This window comes from Mesoplodon densirostris, chromosome 14 (assembly GCF_025265405.1).
Source record: "Mesoplodon densirostris isolate mMesDen1 chromosome 14, mMesDen1 primary haplotype, whole genome shotgun sequence".
Classification (NCBI taxonomy): domain Eukaryota; kingdom Metazoa; phylum Chordata; class Mammalia; order Artiodactyla; family Ziphiidae; genus Mesoplodon; species Mesoplodon densirostris.
Genome location: NC_082674.1, coordinates 66,727,174 through 66,745,886, shown reverse-complemented (window position 1 = coordinate 66,745,886; position 18,713 = coordinate 66,727,174). Strand labels below are relative to the sequence as shown.

Below are 18,713 nucleotides of genomic sequence, written 5' to 3'. Positions count from 1 at the left end.
ATAGCTAGTTTTCTAGCAAAAAGTCACTTGAGGGCAGGAACCGTGACTGGCTCATTTCTGGCTTCCTGTAGAGTACTCTCTGTGTAGTCCATCAGCAATAAAGATTCATTCACTGTGACGGAACGTACAAAAACAGAACTGTTTATCTCTCACAAACCAATTTACCCAACTTTTCTATTTCTGATATGGGCACCATCCTCTTTGCCGCTACCCATATCCAAACCTGTAGGTGGCCCTGGATGCCCATTCTCCTCCGCCCCCATATCCAGGAATGCCCATTCCTTTTGGGCTTTTCCTCTCAACTTGTCCTAGACTGGTTCCCCATCCAGTCATTCCACCCCAATTTGAGTTATTACCTTTCTAAGTGTCACAAACTTTTTATTTTTTTTTAATATTGGAGTATAGTTGATTTACAGTGTTGTGTTAGTTTCAGGTGTACAGCAAAGTGATACAGTCATACAAATACCTATATCTGTTCCTTTTCAGATTCTTTTCCCTTATAGGTCATTACAGAATACTGAGTAGAGTGTCCTGTGCTCTACAGTAGGTCCTTGTCGGTTATCTGTTTTATATATAGTGGTGTGTATATGTTAATCCCAATCTCCCAGTTTATCCCTCCTCCATCTAGTCACTCCACCCCAGTTTGAGTTATTACCTTTCTAAGTGTTGCAGACTTCTTTTTTAAAATTTATTTTTACATTTTTATCTTTTATTTTTTTAAGTGTTGCAAACGTCTGACCGCTCTTTCTTTCTTACCTCTCGGCGTTCTTTGGTACAGGCACCAAATGAGTCATCCCGCTACCATGATGACGTCCACACTTAATTCCTGTATCTCCTCAGGATCCTCTGCAGGCATCCTTTGCTCCCTTCTAAACGGAGTATCTTCTGTCCCCCTGGAGTCCTCCCACTTTCCCCCTCTCTGTCCTCAGGGTTCTAAGCTCCCTCCCCATCTGTTTCCAGCTTTCAAAATCCTAGTGTTTGCATCATTCAGGGGTTTTGGTTGCAAGAAGGGAGAGTACCTCTGGCTATCTTAAGCGGAACAGGGACTTACTGAAGGATATCAGGTAGTTCGCAGAGGATGGGGCTGGAGGAGCTGGGAGAGTGGGGAGGCCAGGGGCGTTAATGGCCTCTGTGGGGGAAGTTCTGGGATCCTTCGGACACAAGCAAACTCCATCTCTTCCTCCCTGGCCTTTGGTACCCTCTCCAGTTTCAGAGTCCTGAGTGGGAGGGGTTTATTGGCCCATCCCAGGCCGTTTGTTCTCATGGGGCGTCTGCGAGTAGAAAGGCTGAGGAGGCCACTCTGCCTCCTGCCAAGGCCAAGCCTGGAGAGAAGGAAGGAAGAAGTCGAATTGCAATGACTTTCTCCCAGGAGCTGAGATGCCTGGTGGCCTCTTGGCCAAGCCTGAGGTCACTGGAGCAGGAGCTCCCTTGGGAGGGAGATGAGTTTCCTTGTGAACCTGGTGATGCTGAGAAGGTGAGGAGCTGCCCAGAGGGGCTGCAGATGAGCAGGAAGCGCTCTAAGGCTGCCGACCTGGGAGTTAATCACTGAATGTCAGGCTGGAAACGTACAACGTGATCAACTCTCTTGAAAAAAAGGCACGTATCAGAAGAAAAACAAAGGGCCAAAGTGTGCTTTGGGAGTATGACTTTTAGAGTTTGGGAGGACAGCATGCCCGACAAGGACAGACGTGGGCAGGTCAGAAAGGTACCTGTGTTACATAATCGAGCAAACAACCGCATTTCAGGAAACAGCACAAATGCCATGTGCTTCGGAAAACTGCATGGGATAAAGACTGAGAAAGAGACATTGGGTTTTAGATAATGTCCTTGGTGACTTTACAAAGAATCAGAGAAGGATGAGGAGTTCAACTCCTGATTCAGTGAAGGTTACAAGACAGACAAGCAGTAGAAAATTGGGTCAATGTTGTTACACCCATTTTGAGTAAACTAATTTAAAATTGGGCCAGACCATTTACTACAATTCTGCTTTCCTTATTAGGAAGACAAAGTTTTCACAAAACAATGGACTGAGGGAGCTTCTTTCTCAACACCATAGAGCAGGTGGCTGTCCAACTCCCTGACTTTGGACCCATCCTGGCTCAGTGCACTGTATCCCCTCCAGCCTCTGACCACTGAGTGCTTCCTACCGCCAGGAAGCACGCCAGGGACTTACAGGGGAGCGAGGTAAATATTATCTCCCCATTTGATAGATTTTAGATAGGTTCAGAAACACTTGTTCCGGAGTTGAAGAAGCAGAGAGTCAACCACTCAACTGCGACTTCAAAGTTATACTGGCTCCAAGGACCCTCCTTGGGTACTTTTGTTGGGGAACAAGGCAGGGGATGAGCCATTCATTCAATGACAACGCCTTGTCACCTTGGGTAAATTATTATTGATTTAATATAATGAGAAGCCAGGAGCCGAAGAAAGAATCTCATTAACATGGATCCGGGCTATTCCACCAGGAAATCAGAATCATTTGAATCCTAGGATTTCCTTTTGGGAAGCCATATGGGGAGGGGATTGATGACAGACATCTGGATATATGTGCCTGTTTAAGGAAACTTGCGTCTTTCCCCTTCCTCTGGGGTTACAGGTAAGCATGTGGCCAGGTGACCGGAGGGTCCCACTACCAGTGACAACTCCTTCTGGGGCCCACATTCCTACAGCTCCTTCCAGGATTCTGCCCGGTGGGCGGGCTCGAGCTGGACACAAGGGAACTCAGGCACACACTCTGGGTTTCCTCCCCTGCCTTTAAGAAGTGCTTCCGACGATCATAGAGAGTCAAAAAGTGTCTGGTTGGGAAAGTAAATAGATACAAGGCAAATAAATAAAAATGCCCAGAAGCAATTACAGAGAGGAAGTGACATTTTTCTGTAAGTCACTTTTCTGATGGACCGCAGGCCTGCCTCGCCGAGGGTGCCAGGCGAAGGCTTCCGGGAGGGGGGCGGTGGCCGAGCCCCAGGGCGTCCCGATAAGAAAATCAAACAAAAAGAGGATGGAAAGACCACCCGCCGGTCCTTCGATGCCGAAGTTGCTGCCTTGCTCGCCTCTCCCGTCCTCCTATTCGCTCCCCCAGCGCGCAGGGTCGGAGCGGGGCCTCCCCTCCCCTCCCCTCGGCGCCCGGCTCGGCCCCGCACAGGGTCCCCCGGGCCGGGCTGCGCCCCCGGCCGAGCCGCGAGCCGCGAGCCCCGCGCCGGTCCCGGAACCGCCCGAGCCCGGCCGCCGTGCGCGCCCAGGTGGGTCCCGGGCGGCGGGGGCGCGGGCCTGGGCGGCCCCGGCGGCGTCACGGGGCGGAGCGGAGGAGGTGGAGGAGGAAGGGCGCGCGGCGGGCGCTGCCGGGAGGGGCGGGGGCGCCGCGGCGGGAGCGGAGGCCGGAGCAGAGCGGGCCGGCGGGCGCGGGGCTCGGCGGCGGGGGTCGGCCGGGCCCGCGGGGTCCGCCCGGGCCTGAGCGTCCGCCGAGCGGCGGGAGGAGCGAGGGGCGCAGACAAAGAGCGGCGCCTGGGCGGGCGCAGTGCGGCCGCCGCCCGGGACCCGCGCCGCTGCCCCGGCCTCGGCGGGCGGCGGGCGAGGTAAGCGGGGCCGGGGCGGGGATCGGGGACCGGGGACCGGGACCGGGGCCGGGGCCGGGGCGGGGGCTGCCAACTTGGGCCGCTCTCGGAGTTGCGGCGCCGCGGGGCTGGCGGGGCGCGCCGGGGCCGGGGGCCGGGTCCCCTCGCGGCCTGGCCCCGCGGCCGCCGGCACCTCCGGCTCGTCCCCTCCCCGGGCCGGGCGGGCTGGGCGGGCCTGCGCGGCGGTCCCGGGACTGGGCCCGCGCGGGGGCGCGGAGCGGGGGCCGGGCGCGCCCCCGGGGAGGACCGCGCAGATCGCAGGCTCCGCTCAGGACGCGGGAGGCGAGCGCGGCCCGCGGAACTTCTGTGGGTCGCGACTGTTTGCGAACCCGCGCGGAGCTGCTGTCACTTGGCGTCCGGGAGGCTCTCCGGGCCGGGGCGCTTTGTGCCGGCGCCGGGCTCCGCATCCTGCCCGAGATCACCGGCCCCGGAAACAAAGTTTCTCACGATCGCGCTGCCCTGGGCTTATTCTGGGCGATCGAACCACCCAGCGGTTCTGGAAGAATTCGGTGTGTGACTTGAGGGCGTAGACGGTAACTCCCTGGTGAGCGCAGTCGGCGTGGAGTGTGCGGGGGGTGTGATCGCAAAACGCTTTCGTTTGTGGACCGTGGAGATCGCCCTGGAAGGACTGCGCGCGTGCCCGGGGGTTCCGGACTCACTGGCGTCTCTATAGCGCGGGGGACAAAGCAGGAGCGGGCGCGGGTCGGCCTCTGGCACCCAGGACAGGTCAGGTCGGCAGTGTCCCCTGTATTTGGCTTTGTTTATTTTGCCAACAGGTTTAAGGCCGAACCTGGCAAGTTTGCGTCTGCACAACGGGATGAGCAGGCCGCAGTGCTGGGCCCACGCAGGCCCACGCCTTCTTTTGACCCCAAAGAAACTGCACCCTGAGAGGCCACCGGGTGTGGCTTGCGGGACCTACAGGTAGGGGGGTCCTTGCCTGGTCCCGGCCCATTGCGGCTTTCTCCTAGGCTTCGCCAGAGGGATTTTGGTCGGAATGAGAGTTATTCAGGGTGTGTTTCATCCCACTGCATTTGATATTGTAAGCAACAGGACTTAAAACGACTGAAAATGAAATTAATCTGGGCTGCTTTACCTTATCAAAGCAGACCTAAACTTTGCTTCTGAACACTCCCTTAATTCACTTACCCAGTGGCCCTAGATAAACGGGTAAATTAATGACAGGATTCAGGCATGGGTGGTGGGGTTGTATAAAGAGGGTGGCAGCCAGTGAACATGAGCAGATCGAGTGGGCCTAACCAGGAGACTGAGCTGTCAGTGTAGGCTTTTAGGTGTTTGGAACAGGGGTTTCCCCAGACGTGGGTGTTAACCATGTTTCTGAATTAGTGACCACGAGGGAAAATCCTACTTTGCTGTTTCTCTCCTCCAGGTTGGTTAGATGTAGTTTTGAAGAAAGTGGCCGGATCTTAAGTGGTCCTCTGGCTGCAACTAGTTGAGGCTGAAATTGGGAACTTAAAGCAGCTGTAAGCTGGTAGTAACCTAGAGGCCTCACCTGGGCCCCGGGCTTCTCAGCTGCTACCTAAATACTCAGCAGGATTGATCCTGGGCCACGGGATGAAATTGGGTGGTAAATTGCCATCTGGAGGATAGGCTGACCTGTCCCCTTTGCTCCCCATTTAAGATGGGGCCTGATTAAGGTGATTGCAAATAGCTGTGCTCATTTGTCAGGCTTTGAGGTTTTCTTTATTACATGCCCTATACTTCAGTTCTCTTCATCCCTCATCTCTTTGAAGCTGCCATATTTCCCATCCTCTGTTAAAATATTTGCATTGGGGTATTATTGAGGTTTTCCAACAAACAGATCATATGTACACAGTATTTGAGAAATGCGTTATCACCCACTGTAAACACACCTGAAATCTTTCTTGTGTGTATACAAACTGGATAACCTTTTAAAATACCCTAAAGTCTTCTCCATCGCCCAGAATGACCTGGAGCTTTTTCCTTGGTCACTTCATTAGCATCGGCTGGATGCTAATTATGTATGTTTCTCCGGGATACACATGCTTGTAACTGCCCAGAATGGCCTGCAGTGAACCAGGGGAGAGGGCTGGGGACATGCTTCTCCTATATGAAAAATCAAGCGGAAGATTGCTCGCTAGAACTGCAGGGTAGGGTAGTGGACCATGTTTAGAAATCTAGTAAGCTAACTTTTTTCACAGATGAACTGGAAACTCCCCACAACTCAAATCTGAGGCTTACGAGATGAGTTTTCCCATCCAGATGAGTTGCAAAGGCCCCTTCCAAAATGTTTCTCTTTCCTAAAATGAGTGATGGAAACCCTTTGTGGCGTGTTTTCAAAGGCTAAAAATGACACCATGATGATACTGTTAAATGCCTGAGTTAAGGCAGTTTTCTTAGAAGGAGGTCAAGAGAGCCCTTTAACGGTTTCAAAGTATGGAGCTAAAGTAAAGATAGTTTCTTGTTTCTTTAGGCCATTTTAGTAACACAGTTTTAAAAATTAGACTTTTTTTCTTTTCCTGCATTTCACTTTGAATGGATCCCAAAGTGTGTCAATTTCTGAAGGTATAATCAACATTAAACAGTTATAACTCCCTCCCCCAACACACACACATGCATTTGTCACAGTTGGCCCCGTGGTTTGTGTTCATTCCTTGTACACACGGATGCCCAGAAAATACTGATTGAACACGTGAATATTGAGTTCTGAGTCTGTCAGTCCTTAAGGCTCTAGGTTCATAAGGTTTTGTTTCCAGCACGTCCAGGTCCAGACAATGGGAGGATTTGGTCTGGTGGCCTATTTGGTAATTTCTCTGTCAAATGAATCATTTATAGTCCTGAAGCTAAAATTAATTAAAAAAAAAAAAAGCAAGACTAAAAGCAAACCCAGCTACATAACCCCCTGGTGGGTTGCCTAAATATTTTACTTTTCAATAGGTTGTCTCTCCAGGTTAACCTGAACTGGAAACTCTGGGCAGAGCATTTGTTATCCTGGCCTGGTAAGCTAGCCATTTAGTGTCCTCTTATCTCTTTTTATACCATTTTTTAATGTTTTTAAGAAAAGAAGCTTCAAGTGCGCTCAGAATCGAAATACTGCAATTTCCCCTTTTGAGAGTTTTGGAAAGTGGGATCGTTTTGCCGGTTGGTAGTTAAATGAAGATCTGAAACACCCAAGTCAGATAAAAATAACAGGTACTAGTGTTCAAGTGGAAGATTATGGCTTACCAATTAGCTTTCCCATCCGCCACCATACTTAGTATCGAAATAACATGGTGATGTGGGCTCCGGCCCTGATGTCTGTGTGAGGACCCCGGAGCCCAGAGACAGTGGCGGGGTGACAGAGCACCCTGGCTGCTCAGCAGGAGGAGATGACCCCCAGAGGTGCTGGGCGTGGTAGTCCCTGGGAGGCTGCGGGTCTGCCGCAGGTCCTGATGGGCGGAGTGTGTGGACCCAGTGGGCCCCTGCCCGGCTGCAGGTGGGAGCAGGGCGGGCAGGTGAGTTCACTCTGGAGGTGACCTCCTGTCCTGATTTCGGTGTCTGAGCCTGTTGGCCTGGACAGTCTCTGCGAATTGAAGGGCGCTTGTCCCCATTCAGTGTGTGCACGCCTGCTCAGGCTGCCCTCACAGATCCCGCAGGCTGAGCGTGAAAAGGAAGCTTATTTCTCGCCCTTCTGGAGGCTGTAAAGTGAGGATCCAGGTGCTGGCAGACTCAGCTCTCGGTAAGCCTCTCTTCCTGCTGTGTCCTCACACGCCCTGCATGTGGGGAGTTCTGGCGTCTGTTCCTCTTCCTAGGAGGACACCAGTCCTGTTGGGTTAGGGCCCCACCCTTCTGACCTCATTGAACTTTAGTTGCTGCCAAGGCTCTTTCTGCAGACCCAGGCACATCGGGGGTGAGGGCTTCAACATGTGAATTTGGGGGGCAGTTCAGTTCATAACAGTGCGTCACTCTGCTCAAAACCAGGCTGATGATTTTAGGGCTTCCTGTGGCTTCTGTCACCCCGATCTGGAATCTGGTGCTTGAGGACATCTGCGGTGGGGAGGGGAGGGGCTGGCAGCTCAGTGTTCATCATGCAGCCTCCACATGCGGGGAAGGCGGCCGCTGGGATCCAGATGCTTCAGGCTTTGAGGAGAACCATTAGGAGAGAGAACTAGCCCTGACCAATTCCGTTTGTGGACGCTTCCCCTCAGCCGGTGTTAGCTCAGCTGCAGCACGGTTTTTGGATCAGGATCAGGATCAAATACGAGGTGTACGGAAAGTGCTGGATTTGGTACGGAAATGAGAGCATGTCCTGGCCGTGGATGGAGCCTGGGGCCGGGAGCATCACTGGGGCTGCTGCTGAGACTGTGGATCTGCTGGGAGCCAGCGTCCCCTTGGTGGGTGCGGGAGGGTTTGGTGACGTCCACCCTGATCGCTGCCTGTGTTGCTGGCCTGGGCCAGTGTGAGCTGTTCCAGGTGATCACCTGTGTGACCGCAGCTCTCCAGCTGCAAACCTGTTCATTCATGACTCAGTTGGTCATTCAAGTGAATCATCCGACTTCTCTCCGGTCATTTCCACTGAAAACTCTGAACATCACAGCTGTCGGCACCACCTCCTGACCTGCCTGCCTTCTCGTCCATGTCCCCAGCATTGACTCACTGCGTCATCCTGGACTCTCCCTTGCCTCCCAAATCCCAATCTTATTAATTTTACCTCCAAAAGATCTCTTACATCTGAGCCCTGCGGTACTTACTTCCCCTCTCACTTGCACTGGGGGAACACCTCTTTCACCACGCCTACCACCCTGCTCATTGCGCCTGGGTACTCAAGCCTGGCCGTGGTCCCATCGCTGGCTCTCCACTGCCCTCGGGTCAGTGTCCCCAGTCCTCAGTGTGGCCACTGTGGGCCTGCACCATGGGCTCCTCGCTGCTTTCCCAGCCTCTAAATATGCTTCCCCACCCCCAGTACACACTGGATGGCAGCCTGCTAGTTGTGATAACGTTTATTGTCAGTTTATTTTTAAAGACTTTTGTACTTTGGGGCCGATTCAGTGTTACCCTTGTAATAACAGCATCACGGCACAACTGCAGTTTTGTGCCCCGGAACTGTACCTGACCCTTAAGGAAGGAGGAGAGGCTGGTGCCGAAAACACGGCCTGTGTCTGTTTTAACGCGGGGTGTTTCCTGAAAACGCCCCTTGAAGAGATTGTCAAGAGCTGTGCTGTCCCATTGAAATATAATGTGAGCCACAGATGGGGTTTTAACTGTCTAGTAGCCACGTTAAAGATGTAAAAAGAAACAAGTGAAACTAATGTTCACAGTCTATTCTTTTACCTGGTAGAGCCAAAGTATTTTTATTTCCACGTGTTCAACATAAAACATTATTCATGTGATGATTCACATTCTTCTATTTGTGTGAAGTCTTTGAAAGCTGGCACGTGTTCTCTGTTCATGGCATACCTCCCCCCTCGCAACATTTGGGTGTTCAGTGGTCCCATGAGGCTGGTGGCTGCATGCTGGAGAGCACAGGTCTGTACGCTTTGATGATGCAAGCTTCATTCAGTCTGTGTTTTACTAAGTTGAGATAGCTGAAAAGACATAGAGGAAGCAACCTGGGATCATAATAAAGGTAATTATTATTCTTTAGTGGGAAAGGTGTAATCTGTAGTTCTAAGGAATACTGTGGTATTTCAGGTACTCAAGCAATTTTAGAATACTCAAACCAGATGTGGTTACCTATAATCAGGATACTTGATTATTTTACAAATGTTTTAAAATGTGTGTAGGATTCTAGAGGTTAAGTTACTGAAGCAAAATAACTTTTGGGGGATGTTAGTGATCAATGTATTTCCGATATATTTAAGTACTTAATTTCTAAGTATAGAACCTAAAAATCATATTTCTTTAGTGATCACTGGCTTCTTCCCTAACGCACACACACCACACGTTGTAGTGACTGTGCTGACTACGTTACACAAAATACTAGCTCATTGAATGACTTCAAAAATTGAGTGTGGGACTTTCCTGGTGGCGCAGTGGTTAAGAATACACCTGGCAATGCAGGGGACACGGGTCCGAGCCCTGGTCCGGGAAGATCCCACATGCCGCAGAGCAACTAAGCCTGTGCGCCACAACTACTGAGCCTGCGCTCTAGAGCCCGCGAGCCACAACTACTGAGCCCACATGCCACAACTACTGAAGCCTGCGCACCTAGAGCCCGTGCTCTGCAACAAGAGAAGCCACCGCAATGAGAAGCCCGCACACTGCAATGAAGAGTAGCCCCCACTCGCCACAACTAGAGAAAGCCCGCACACAGCAACGAAGACCCAACACAGCCAAAAATAATAAATAAATTTATATTAAAAAAACCTGAGTGTGATTTCTTGCTGTGTTTCTCTTCATAGTCGAGGATATGGAGACACAGCAGGTCAGGCTGCCCAAGGTTCCAGAGCTGGTCAGTGGCAGATCTGGAATTCCCACCCAGGCTGTCCGACTTCTGAGGCTCTGCTCTTATGCACTAAGCTAGGCCACCATCTCTTCATTAAGGTGTGTCTGAAAATGCATACACAGAGCTGTACACCTTGATGTGTTGCCTGGAGAAACCTAATGGAAAACCATCGATAAGGAGTAGAGCTTGGAGGTCGTGCGTTCTGGGAACCTCCTACCAGCCAAGTTATGCGGGAGGCCCTGGACTTTGGAAGGACATCATGAATAATCACCAGCTGCTCCAGTGGTCCTGGCGGGTGTGCGGCGGAGGGTCACACAGGCACACCGGCGAGCCTCACCGGCCTTGCTGGTCCTGCCCGCCAGCCCTCCTTTCTGAGTTCCATGGGCCAGGGGGCCCCCAAACAGGCACACCCTCCAGCTCAGAGCAGGGCCTCAGCATCCCCTGGAGGGTTCCTTCAAACTCACATGGCTGGACACACACCAGAGTGTCTGCAGCGGGCCCTGAGAATTTGCTTTTCTGATGAGTTCTCAGGTGATTGGGAATCTTGGAAGACTGCTGTTCTAACTTTGTGGGAACTTTGACATCGGCTGCCGTCCTAAGCGAGGCTTGTCGTGCCGGACCATCCTAAACTCGCCCTTCCGTTGTTGGGGGGCCCTGGAAGCACTGGATGGCCTCCCCTCGGGGCAGATGGAACTGACGTACAATCGAGAGTGTGGTGTTGTTGGGGGGACTTCTGTGTGTTTGCAGGTCGGGAAGGCGGTCTCCGATGGGCTATCACGCGGGCAGGCTCTCTGAATTCACAGGCTTAGATGTGCAGTCCAGCTGCTTCTCTCCATTCAGCCTGTCCCAGGAGGAGGAGCAGCAAAGATTTATTTACTTAAACAAGCTTAATAATTCTCCCAGCAGCGGTGAGGGCGGCCACCTCAGGAGGAATCTTAGAAGAGGGAGAGATGGGCGTGAGATGCTTAGAGAAGGCGCCACTGGCTCTCTCATTGGACGAAGCCCATCAGTGTTGGCATCGATCTTCCTTAAAGGATGTGCCTCAGTTTCGTATCCTATGAGTTTTGGCTGAGCATTTAAGGATGTCTGCAAATCAACAGATATTTTAATTATGTCACTTGCAAGCCTGGCTACAGAAGAGCGCTTCTGTCTCTCTTTCCCCCTTTCCAGCTGTGTTCGTTTTAAGGACAGTCCCTTTAAAAGCTTATGTCCCCGTTTTCAGGTCCGTGTGTGTTGGGGGCAGGGGTGGTGGGGAGATGTCGGGATTGGGGATAAACAGCTCTCCTGTTGCTCTGAGTGATGGGAACCAGCTTGGGGACATGGATGTAAAAACTGCAAGCTGCTGGAGTATTTTTAAGAGACCACGAAATAAGGAGGGATTCAGGGAGTTACTTTTGAATCAGTTTCAGGACATTTGATATAGGTGAATAGTGAATTTTCACCAAACTGCTTTCTTTTTTAAGGAACATACTTAGGAGCAGAATCTGGCAAGACGGATATAAAAGCAGATTTTTCCTTTCTTTTGGTTCTTCCCTCTGTATTTCACATTTGTGTGTGATTCCCCGACCCTGACCATACAGCTTAAGTCATCTGCCTTCCTTACCTGCACTCGGATGGTTTTCCTTTACGTGTTCAGTTACTGCCTTCTTCGGACTGGCCTGGCTTGTATGTACAAGCTCCTCTCCCTTTATTAAGACGTCTGTGCTGCGTCATTTCCCTTCTTAGGGTCTCCGTCGTAGGTCTCTTTCATGTGGTTCAGGAGATAAGACCCAGCAGTGACTATAAAGAAACTGTCCTCTTAAAAATGGGGGAAGGACAACAGACCCTCTGCTGTTGTCATTTTCATTTTGAAGGGTGCCTGGGTGGAACTGAGGCTCCATTGAGGGTCGTAGATGAGGGCTCCGGTGTGTAATTGTTGCTGCTTGAACTTGACTGTACCTTGCACCAGGTGAGCTCAGCCCCGGGAGGGAAGGCTGCCCTGCCTTCTGGAAGAAGGAGATCCTTTTTTCCTTAATGTCTCAGTTCGGAGAGGGTTGTTACAGTCAAAGGCAGAAAATGTTTTCAACATACTGCATACCTGAAAATTCCCATTTGTTTTTGAATTTTCCTAGCTGGTAGATTTGGGTTAAGAAATAAAAGCAATTCACTTTTGCAAATACAAGAGGATACCTTTTCAGGTGTTAATATTAAAAAAAGAAACTTGATGGGACTTCCCTGGCGGTCCAGTGGTTAAGACTCTGCGCTCCCAGTGCAGGGGGCATGGGTTCGATCCCTGGTTGGGGAACTAAGATCCTGCATGCCGCAGAGTGCGGCCAAAAGAAGTAAGTAAGCAAATAATTAAAAAAAAAAAAAAAAGAACTTGAGACTTGACCCTCTACTCTTGTATGTAAATTAGTGGTTCTCAACCAGGGGTGGTTCTGCCCCTCTGGACAATTGGTGGTGTCTGAGGACATTTTCCAATTGTCAAGACTGGAGAGTGGTCCTGGTATCCAGTGGGCAAAGACAAGGGATGCTACCCAGCATCACACAATGCACCAGACTGTCCCCACATCAGAGGGTTAACTGGCCTGGAAAGTCAGTGTTTCAGCAGCCTTCTTACGAGTGACTGCTCTTATACTTTGCTTAAACCTTTCAATTAATGGCCCATGTATTCTTTCACACAGTTGCCCTCTTGGAGATCATTTTTTCCCTGCAGTTTTTTAAAAATAAATTATTTTATTTATTTATTTTTGGCTGTGTTGGGTCTTCGTTGCTGCGCGTGGGCTTTCTCTAGTGGTGGCGAGCGGGGGCTGCTCTTCATTGTGGTGCGCGGGCTTCTCATTGCGGTGGCTTCCTGCTGCGGAGCACGGGCTCTAGGCGCGGGGGCCCCAGCAGTTGTGGCGTGCGGGCTCAGCAGCTGTGGCTCGCAGGCTCAGTAGTTGTGGCACACGGGCCCAGCTGCTCTGTGGCATGTGGGATCTTCCCGGACCGGGGCCCGAACCCGTGTCCCCCGCATTGGCAGACGGACTCCTAACCACTGAGCCACCAGGGAAGCCCTCCCTGCAGTTTTATAAACATGAAAAATAATACCTATTTAGAAAGCTAAACAGTATTTATCCACCTCTACAGTTAAGTATATACAGGAGAAAGTTTAATATAACTGAGTTAGCCATGGTTTACCTGTAACACTGTTGGTGGTGACGTATGGCATGCATTGTTCTTTAAACTTTCTACTTCTGCCTCTTTGGACCATATAAATATGAAATGCTGATTTTGTAGGAAGCATTATGAAATCTGGCTGAACCGTGGTGACAACACATTCCCTTTAGAATGTCCACCAACAGGGAAGTCATAGGGTCCCTTATCAGTTGCTTTTAATAGGTAGTTGATTTTCAGAGTTTGGTTTCATCAAAGACCTCTGTTTACTTAGCTCAGAATCCTTACAATTGGTGATTGTTTATAGGGAAAAAAAACCCTGTTTTTGTTGTCACTAAAGTTTATAAGGTCCTAGGTTCAGCCTGCTAATCTTTGAGCTGGTCACATCTGTTAGCTTTTGCATGTTTTATTTCCTTTTTTTATATAGTTCTAAAATAAACTCTTCAGGGGAGAGAGAACCAAAATATCACAAATTAGACCTTATCCAGGGAAGAGGAAAGGGAAAGTGGTAATTGGGTTGTTGGTCTCGCTCAGTGTCTGGCCTGGATTGTCGCGTTCTCCCTGCCCTTATTTTTCTTTATAAGCAGGCTCTGACTTGATAAAGTCAGAGAAGCCTAGAAATTGAGAGGGCTGCCAATTAGAAGTTTCCTTGGCTTCGTCTAGATCTGTTTTCTGTAAATCATTTCCTGTTGTATTGCTCTTCCCTTTTACTTGGTCACTTCTTGTATCTCCTCTCTTCCTGTTCTGTTGCTGGGATAAACACAGTATCAGCACTCTGGACATCTTTGAACTTTTCTCCGGTGGAGATGGTTAAAAGTACAGTCAGTCTTTTTCTTTCCTTAACCCCGCATCCTCGTGTGCACTGAGAAAGACCTAGGAAGGATTAATAGTCACTCTCTGGACAGACTTGGAGATTCTGCAGTTGTGTGCTGCATAACATTGTGTGTGTCTAATTGCTCTGTGTGTGTCAGTGTATCATTTGATCCTGACTCATCGGTGGAGGAGCAAGTACTGTGACTCGGCCACTATGGAGAGAAGGAAAGTGAGGGTCCCAGGGACAGGGACTGGCCGCAGGGGTCCTGCTGTCAGGTCATGCCCCGGATCTGGAGCTGCGGACGCAGGGCTTCCTTAGGGCTTTGTATTTACGGTATTGAAATCCCCTCCTCCCTCAAAATAAAACGTTTGCCGGCATGCAGTAACTTCCTGACTTTTCATTATGATAGGGGCTGGCTTAAAACAGCCTCACCCTGAACTTCAGTAATAGCTGGTCTAAATGTGAACTCGAGACGTCTGGTTTCCTGTGGGCAGTGAGGGTGCGCGTGTCCACCTGCTGCTAGTTTGGCCCAAGCTGCCCTGCTCGCTTCTAACACCTCTCCACCTCCGTCTCATCTTCCGCGAAGCAGGGGCTTAACGCTGATGTTTTCAAAGACCTTTTGTGGCTCTGCCTTCCCTGTTTAGAAATTGCAGCTGTGCAGTTCCTTATTCGAGAAGGGTCTTCAAAACAGAGTGGGCTGAACCGGCCTGCATGTGGTAAACTGAGGCTGCTGGTCCCTTTTTGTGAATCTGGCTGGAGGACTGAAGGGCACGTGTGCGGGGACAAAGCACAAGCTGCCTTCTCCATCCTGATCTGACCCACAGATCAGACTGCCGGACTAGTTTGCTGTCCCTGAATTGTCACCCAGTGAATACTTTTGAGTGCCGGCTACAGCAGAAGCACCGTGCTAGGAGCTATGGACATATGGAGGTGGACCACACAAAGCCCTGCCCTCAGGGAGCTTGTGAACCAGCCCAGAGTGATTTTGCAGGTTCACGATCGACTCTCATCTCAGTGTACAAAATGAGTGCCCATGCTTCTCTGTGGGGTCCTGTGGGTGGTGCAGGGAAGACCCATGGAAAGTCCTCAAGGCCAGGGAGAATTCATTTCAGATATTCTCGGGAGAGTCAGGTAGCCCTGAGACCGTGGAGTGTCCGCTGAGCAGGGATGGTGCCATTGCCGCTGGTAAAGCTCTGTGGCCACATGGCAGCTGGGGCTGGCACCCTGCCCTCCCCCGACACCATCCTCCCTTCCCGGGACGGTGCTGTCTTCCAGGGCCTGTGTGAGGCCATGCTGTCAGTTTGCTTAGGATGAGCATGTGGTTTTGGGGTCAACTACTCCGTAATTTTCAGATTATGTAAACTCCGCTTACATGTGATTTATTTGCCTATGACTTTTAGCTCTTAAAAAGAAAAAGAACAAAACTACTTATTGCTGCTTTTAATGGAATGCCGGTGTCAGGAAGCCCACTGATACTTCTAATTCCTTTTTTTTTTCCTAATTGATGATGGTGTAAGTGCATTATGCCGTTACATTTTAATCTAGAAAAGATTTATTTAGTCAGATTACTGCTTCGCCTGGATTGGTGATGAATATTGTAAATCAGTCCTGTTCAGGCATTTTGCAGGTTTGTTTTTTATCCTGATTGTCTAGTTCGAAGTGTTTCCTTTGAAATGTAAAGTATTTGTTCGCTCCATTATAGATGTTATTTTTTGTATTTTTTCAAATGCAGTGTTTCAGGTCGTTGACCTCGGCTTCATCTAGTTCCCAAATCATTGTGCCCTTTTAATGGCAAGTTGGTGGACCAGTTTCTGTGTTTCTGTTTAGCATCCGGAAATAATTTAATCCTGGCATTCAAAACAATTCAAATCGTAATTAGTGATTTGTCCTCTGTTTCACACTGAACTAGTTTACAGTTCCTCCTTTAACTTTTGATGACATGGGTTAGTGTAAAATAGTTTTTGTGATACATTGTAATTAATTTGTGATACGCTGTAATTAATGTCTAGTGTTTAAGTGAAGCTTAATTTGAGAATAACGAGAATTTAATTTGAAGTATGAGTTTTGTGTTGGCCGTTTTAAAGATTGATTGGAGTACATTGATTCCTGGCTCTCAGGGACCTTAACAGGAGAAAATTTAATGCATGCTAAATAAGTCTTTTTGGGTCTCATTCAAGGAAGCAAGGTTTTTGTTGTCGTTTACAGACTTGTGTAGAGTATTACTTTATGTATGTAAGTACAGGTCATGTGTTCTCTGAAGAACAGCAAAAATTGTACTGTTTCAACCAAGTAAATAACCTTATACTGTTGTGTTGAGCTAATCAATAAATGTGTTTATCTCCTTTTGTTGAGTAGTTTTTACTGATTTTTCCAAAGTACACTTTGTAATTGTTGAAAGGCATTCATGTTATGCTTTGCATATATGGATTTATGTATAGTATGTATAGTACATATATATTTTAAAATAAACCTTTAATTTTAGAAAGGTCTTAGATTTATAGAAAAATTCTAAAGAGAGTACAGAGTTGCCATACCCAGCATCCGGTTTCCACAGTTGTTAACATCTTCCGTTACTCTGGTACACTGGTCACAGCTCATGAACCAAGACTGGTACTTGATTGTTAACTGAAGTCCATACTTTTTTGGATTTTCTTACTTTTTCCCTAATGGTCTTTTCTGCCCCAGGATCCCATCCTGCAAACCGCATTCCATTTACTCATGGTGTCTCCTGAGGCTCCTCTTGGCTGTGACAGTTTCTAGACTTTCCTCCTTCTGACGATATTTTCAGTGTTGAGGGGGACCGATCAGGTGTTTTGTGGAATGTTCCTCTGTTGGGATCTGTCTTGTGTTTTTCTCATGATTAGGCTGGATTACGGGTTTGGGGGAGAAGACCACAGAGGGCGAGCATCATTTTCATCACATCCTATCAAGGGTGCATGACATCAACGTGGCTTGTCCCCACGAACCTTGACTTCCTGGCTGAGGTCGGCTCTGCCAGGCTGTCCACTGCGGGCCCACTGGGGAGTGACCCAGGGCTCCTCTGTTTGCGCTACAGTCTTGGAAGGAAGCCCAGTGCCCTCAGAGGTCCGGTGGAGGGAAATGGAGTCACAGCCGTGAACCCTGCCCTGCAAAGGTCAGTCTGGGCCAGAGGAGGGTAGTCCTCAGTGCCAGGCTTGTCTGACATGGTTCTGTCATGTGTGTGTGTGGGTGAGAGCAGGTGAGTGTGTGCACGTGTGACGATGGGAGTGTCCGTGGACTTTGTCCAATTTGGGCAAATAAAAACCAGCAGCAGATCTTCCTGGTTTCGGCCCAGGCCCGATGCTTCACGCTCTGAGATGGCCATCCTGTGCTCAGGCAGACCCGGTGAAGGAGGGGCGGAGGCCTGAGATGGTTCCTGCACGAGAGGAAGTGCTCAGTGGTGACGGAGGTCCTGCTGCAGTCCCAGCCCAGGGAAGGTGCGCTGCATCTGTGGACACAGCCGCTCTGATGGCCCTTACCAGCTGCCCAGGGGCCCTGACGCGGCTCCAGGTGTGCGTGCTAGCGGATTGGGGCTGCGGGGAGTGGACTCAGCAGCTGGCCTGGGGAGGGGATGGCGTGGGGCTTTCCTCCAGTGGCTGATCAGGTGGAAGAGTGGTTGGCCTTTCTCTGGGGTGCAGAGAGGGTCAGGGTTAATAGGGCCGGTAGCCTCTTTCGCTTTCCTGTTTGTACCTCCCCTGCGCCCCGCCACTGACGGTATGCTTTGAGGGTGGAGGTGGGAGGCGCCCTGTGGGGATACTCCTTACCATTCCGCCCTCCCCAGAGCTACGTACATTAGCGAGAATCAGTTATGTTCATTCGCGTTCTTAGAACTTGTATTAGTGCATTTTGTTTATTAAAATTGACAGCATATAAACATCTGCAGTGGCTTTTTTGAACATTATTTTCTTTAAATCCATGCCTCCGTGTTAAAGTATAATTTATGATTTCTAGTTTGACCTGTAGTTTCTGATAATTGTTAAAAAATCTTTCACTGAATTTTTTTGTTTTGACTAGGGTTGTTTATGTGAGTTTTGGCGTCTATGTGTAGAAGAATCATGACATGAAAATGAGAACTCCCACTTTGCTGGGAAACGTTTAAGGACAGCATTTTTGGAATTGGCTGGGCTTGGGTTTTCTTTATAGCAAGTCTGCTGGAAGCAGCGTTCCATATGTAGAAGCAGGGGTGAACAAGGTGGTCTGTTCAGCTTCCTTCCAGCTTCAGGTTGGAAGAGGACTTGCTGGAGGAAACGGTTGTGAGTAGGCGGCAGAGTGTCGAACCAGGGGAGTGGGAAGGGGTGGGGGACTGGTCCAGCCTTGGGCTCCCGGGTACGGCTCTGTCCGCGCATCCACACCCGTTCCTGTTACAACAGCACAGGAGCCTCTGCTCTGACGGGTCCTCCCTGGGGCCCCGCCCGAGTCTGGAATCTAGGGATTTGTTGAATCTTCCCTGGTTCATGACATCATGAGAAATTCTGCGTGGTTCCCCAAAGGCGGTTCTTATTCCGGGCGCCCTGTGGGGAGAGGATGGACTTCAGGGGGTCCGTGGCCTTGGGGTGAAAAACTTAACATTTTTATCTTCACTAGCTATTAACTAGTGCTTCCTTCCATTGTGAAACTACGGAGCACACCCGTGACGTTCACGGCCATCAGAGAAACGAGCGGGGCTTTCGTATCATCACATCGTGGTGGTTGCAGATGGTTGGGATTTGGGCTACTCTCATCTTCCTTTGAA

At 49.9% G+C, this 18,713-nt stretch overlaps 1 protein-coding gene across 3 annotated transcripts in view; it reads left to right on the top strand.

The window, feature by feature from the left end:
- Window positions 1-3,397: 3,397 nt before the first annotated feature.
- NCK2 (NCK adaptor protein 2) overlaps window positions 3,398-18,713 on the top strand; it is a 137,771-nt gene continuing 122,455 nt past the window's right edge. For 2 of the 3 annotated variants that reach the window (XM_060117089.1, XM_060117087.1), the window contains exon 1: window positions 3,398-3,572. The gene's annotated coding sequence lies outside the window, so the exon portion shown is untranslated. Of the gene's footprint in view, window positions 3,573-4,424; window positions 4,533-18,713 lie in introns of those variants that run through there. The other variant, XM_060117088.1, reaches the window with a different exon arrangement.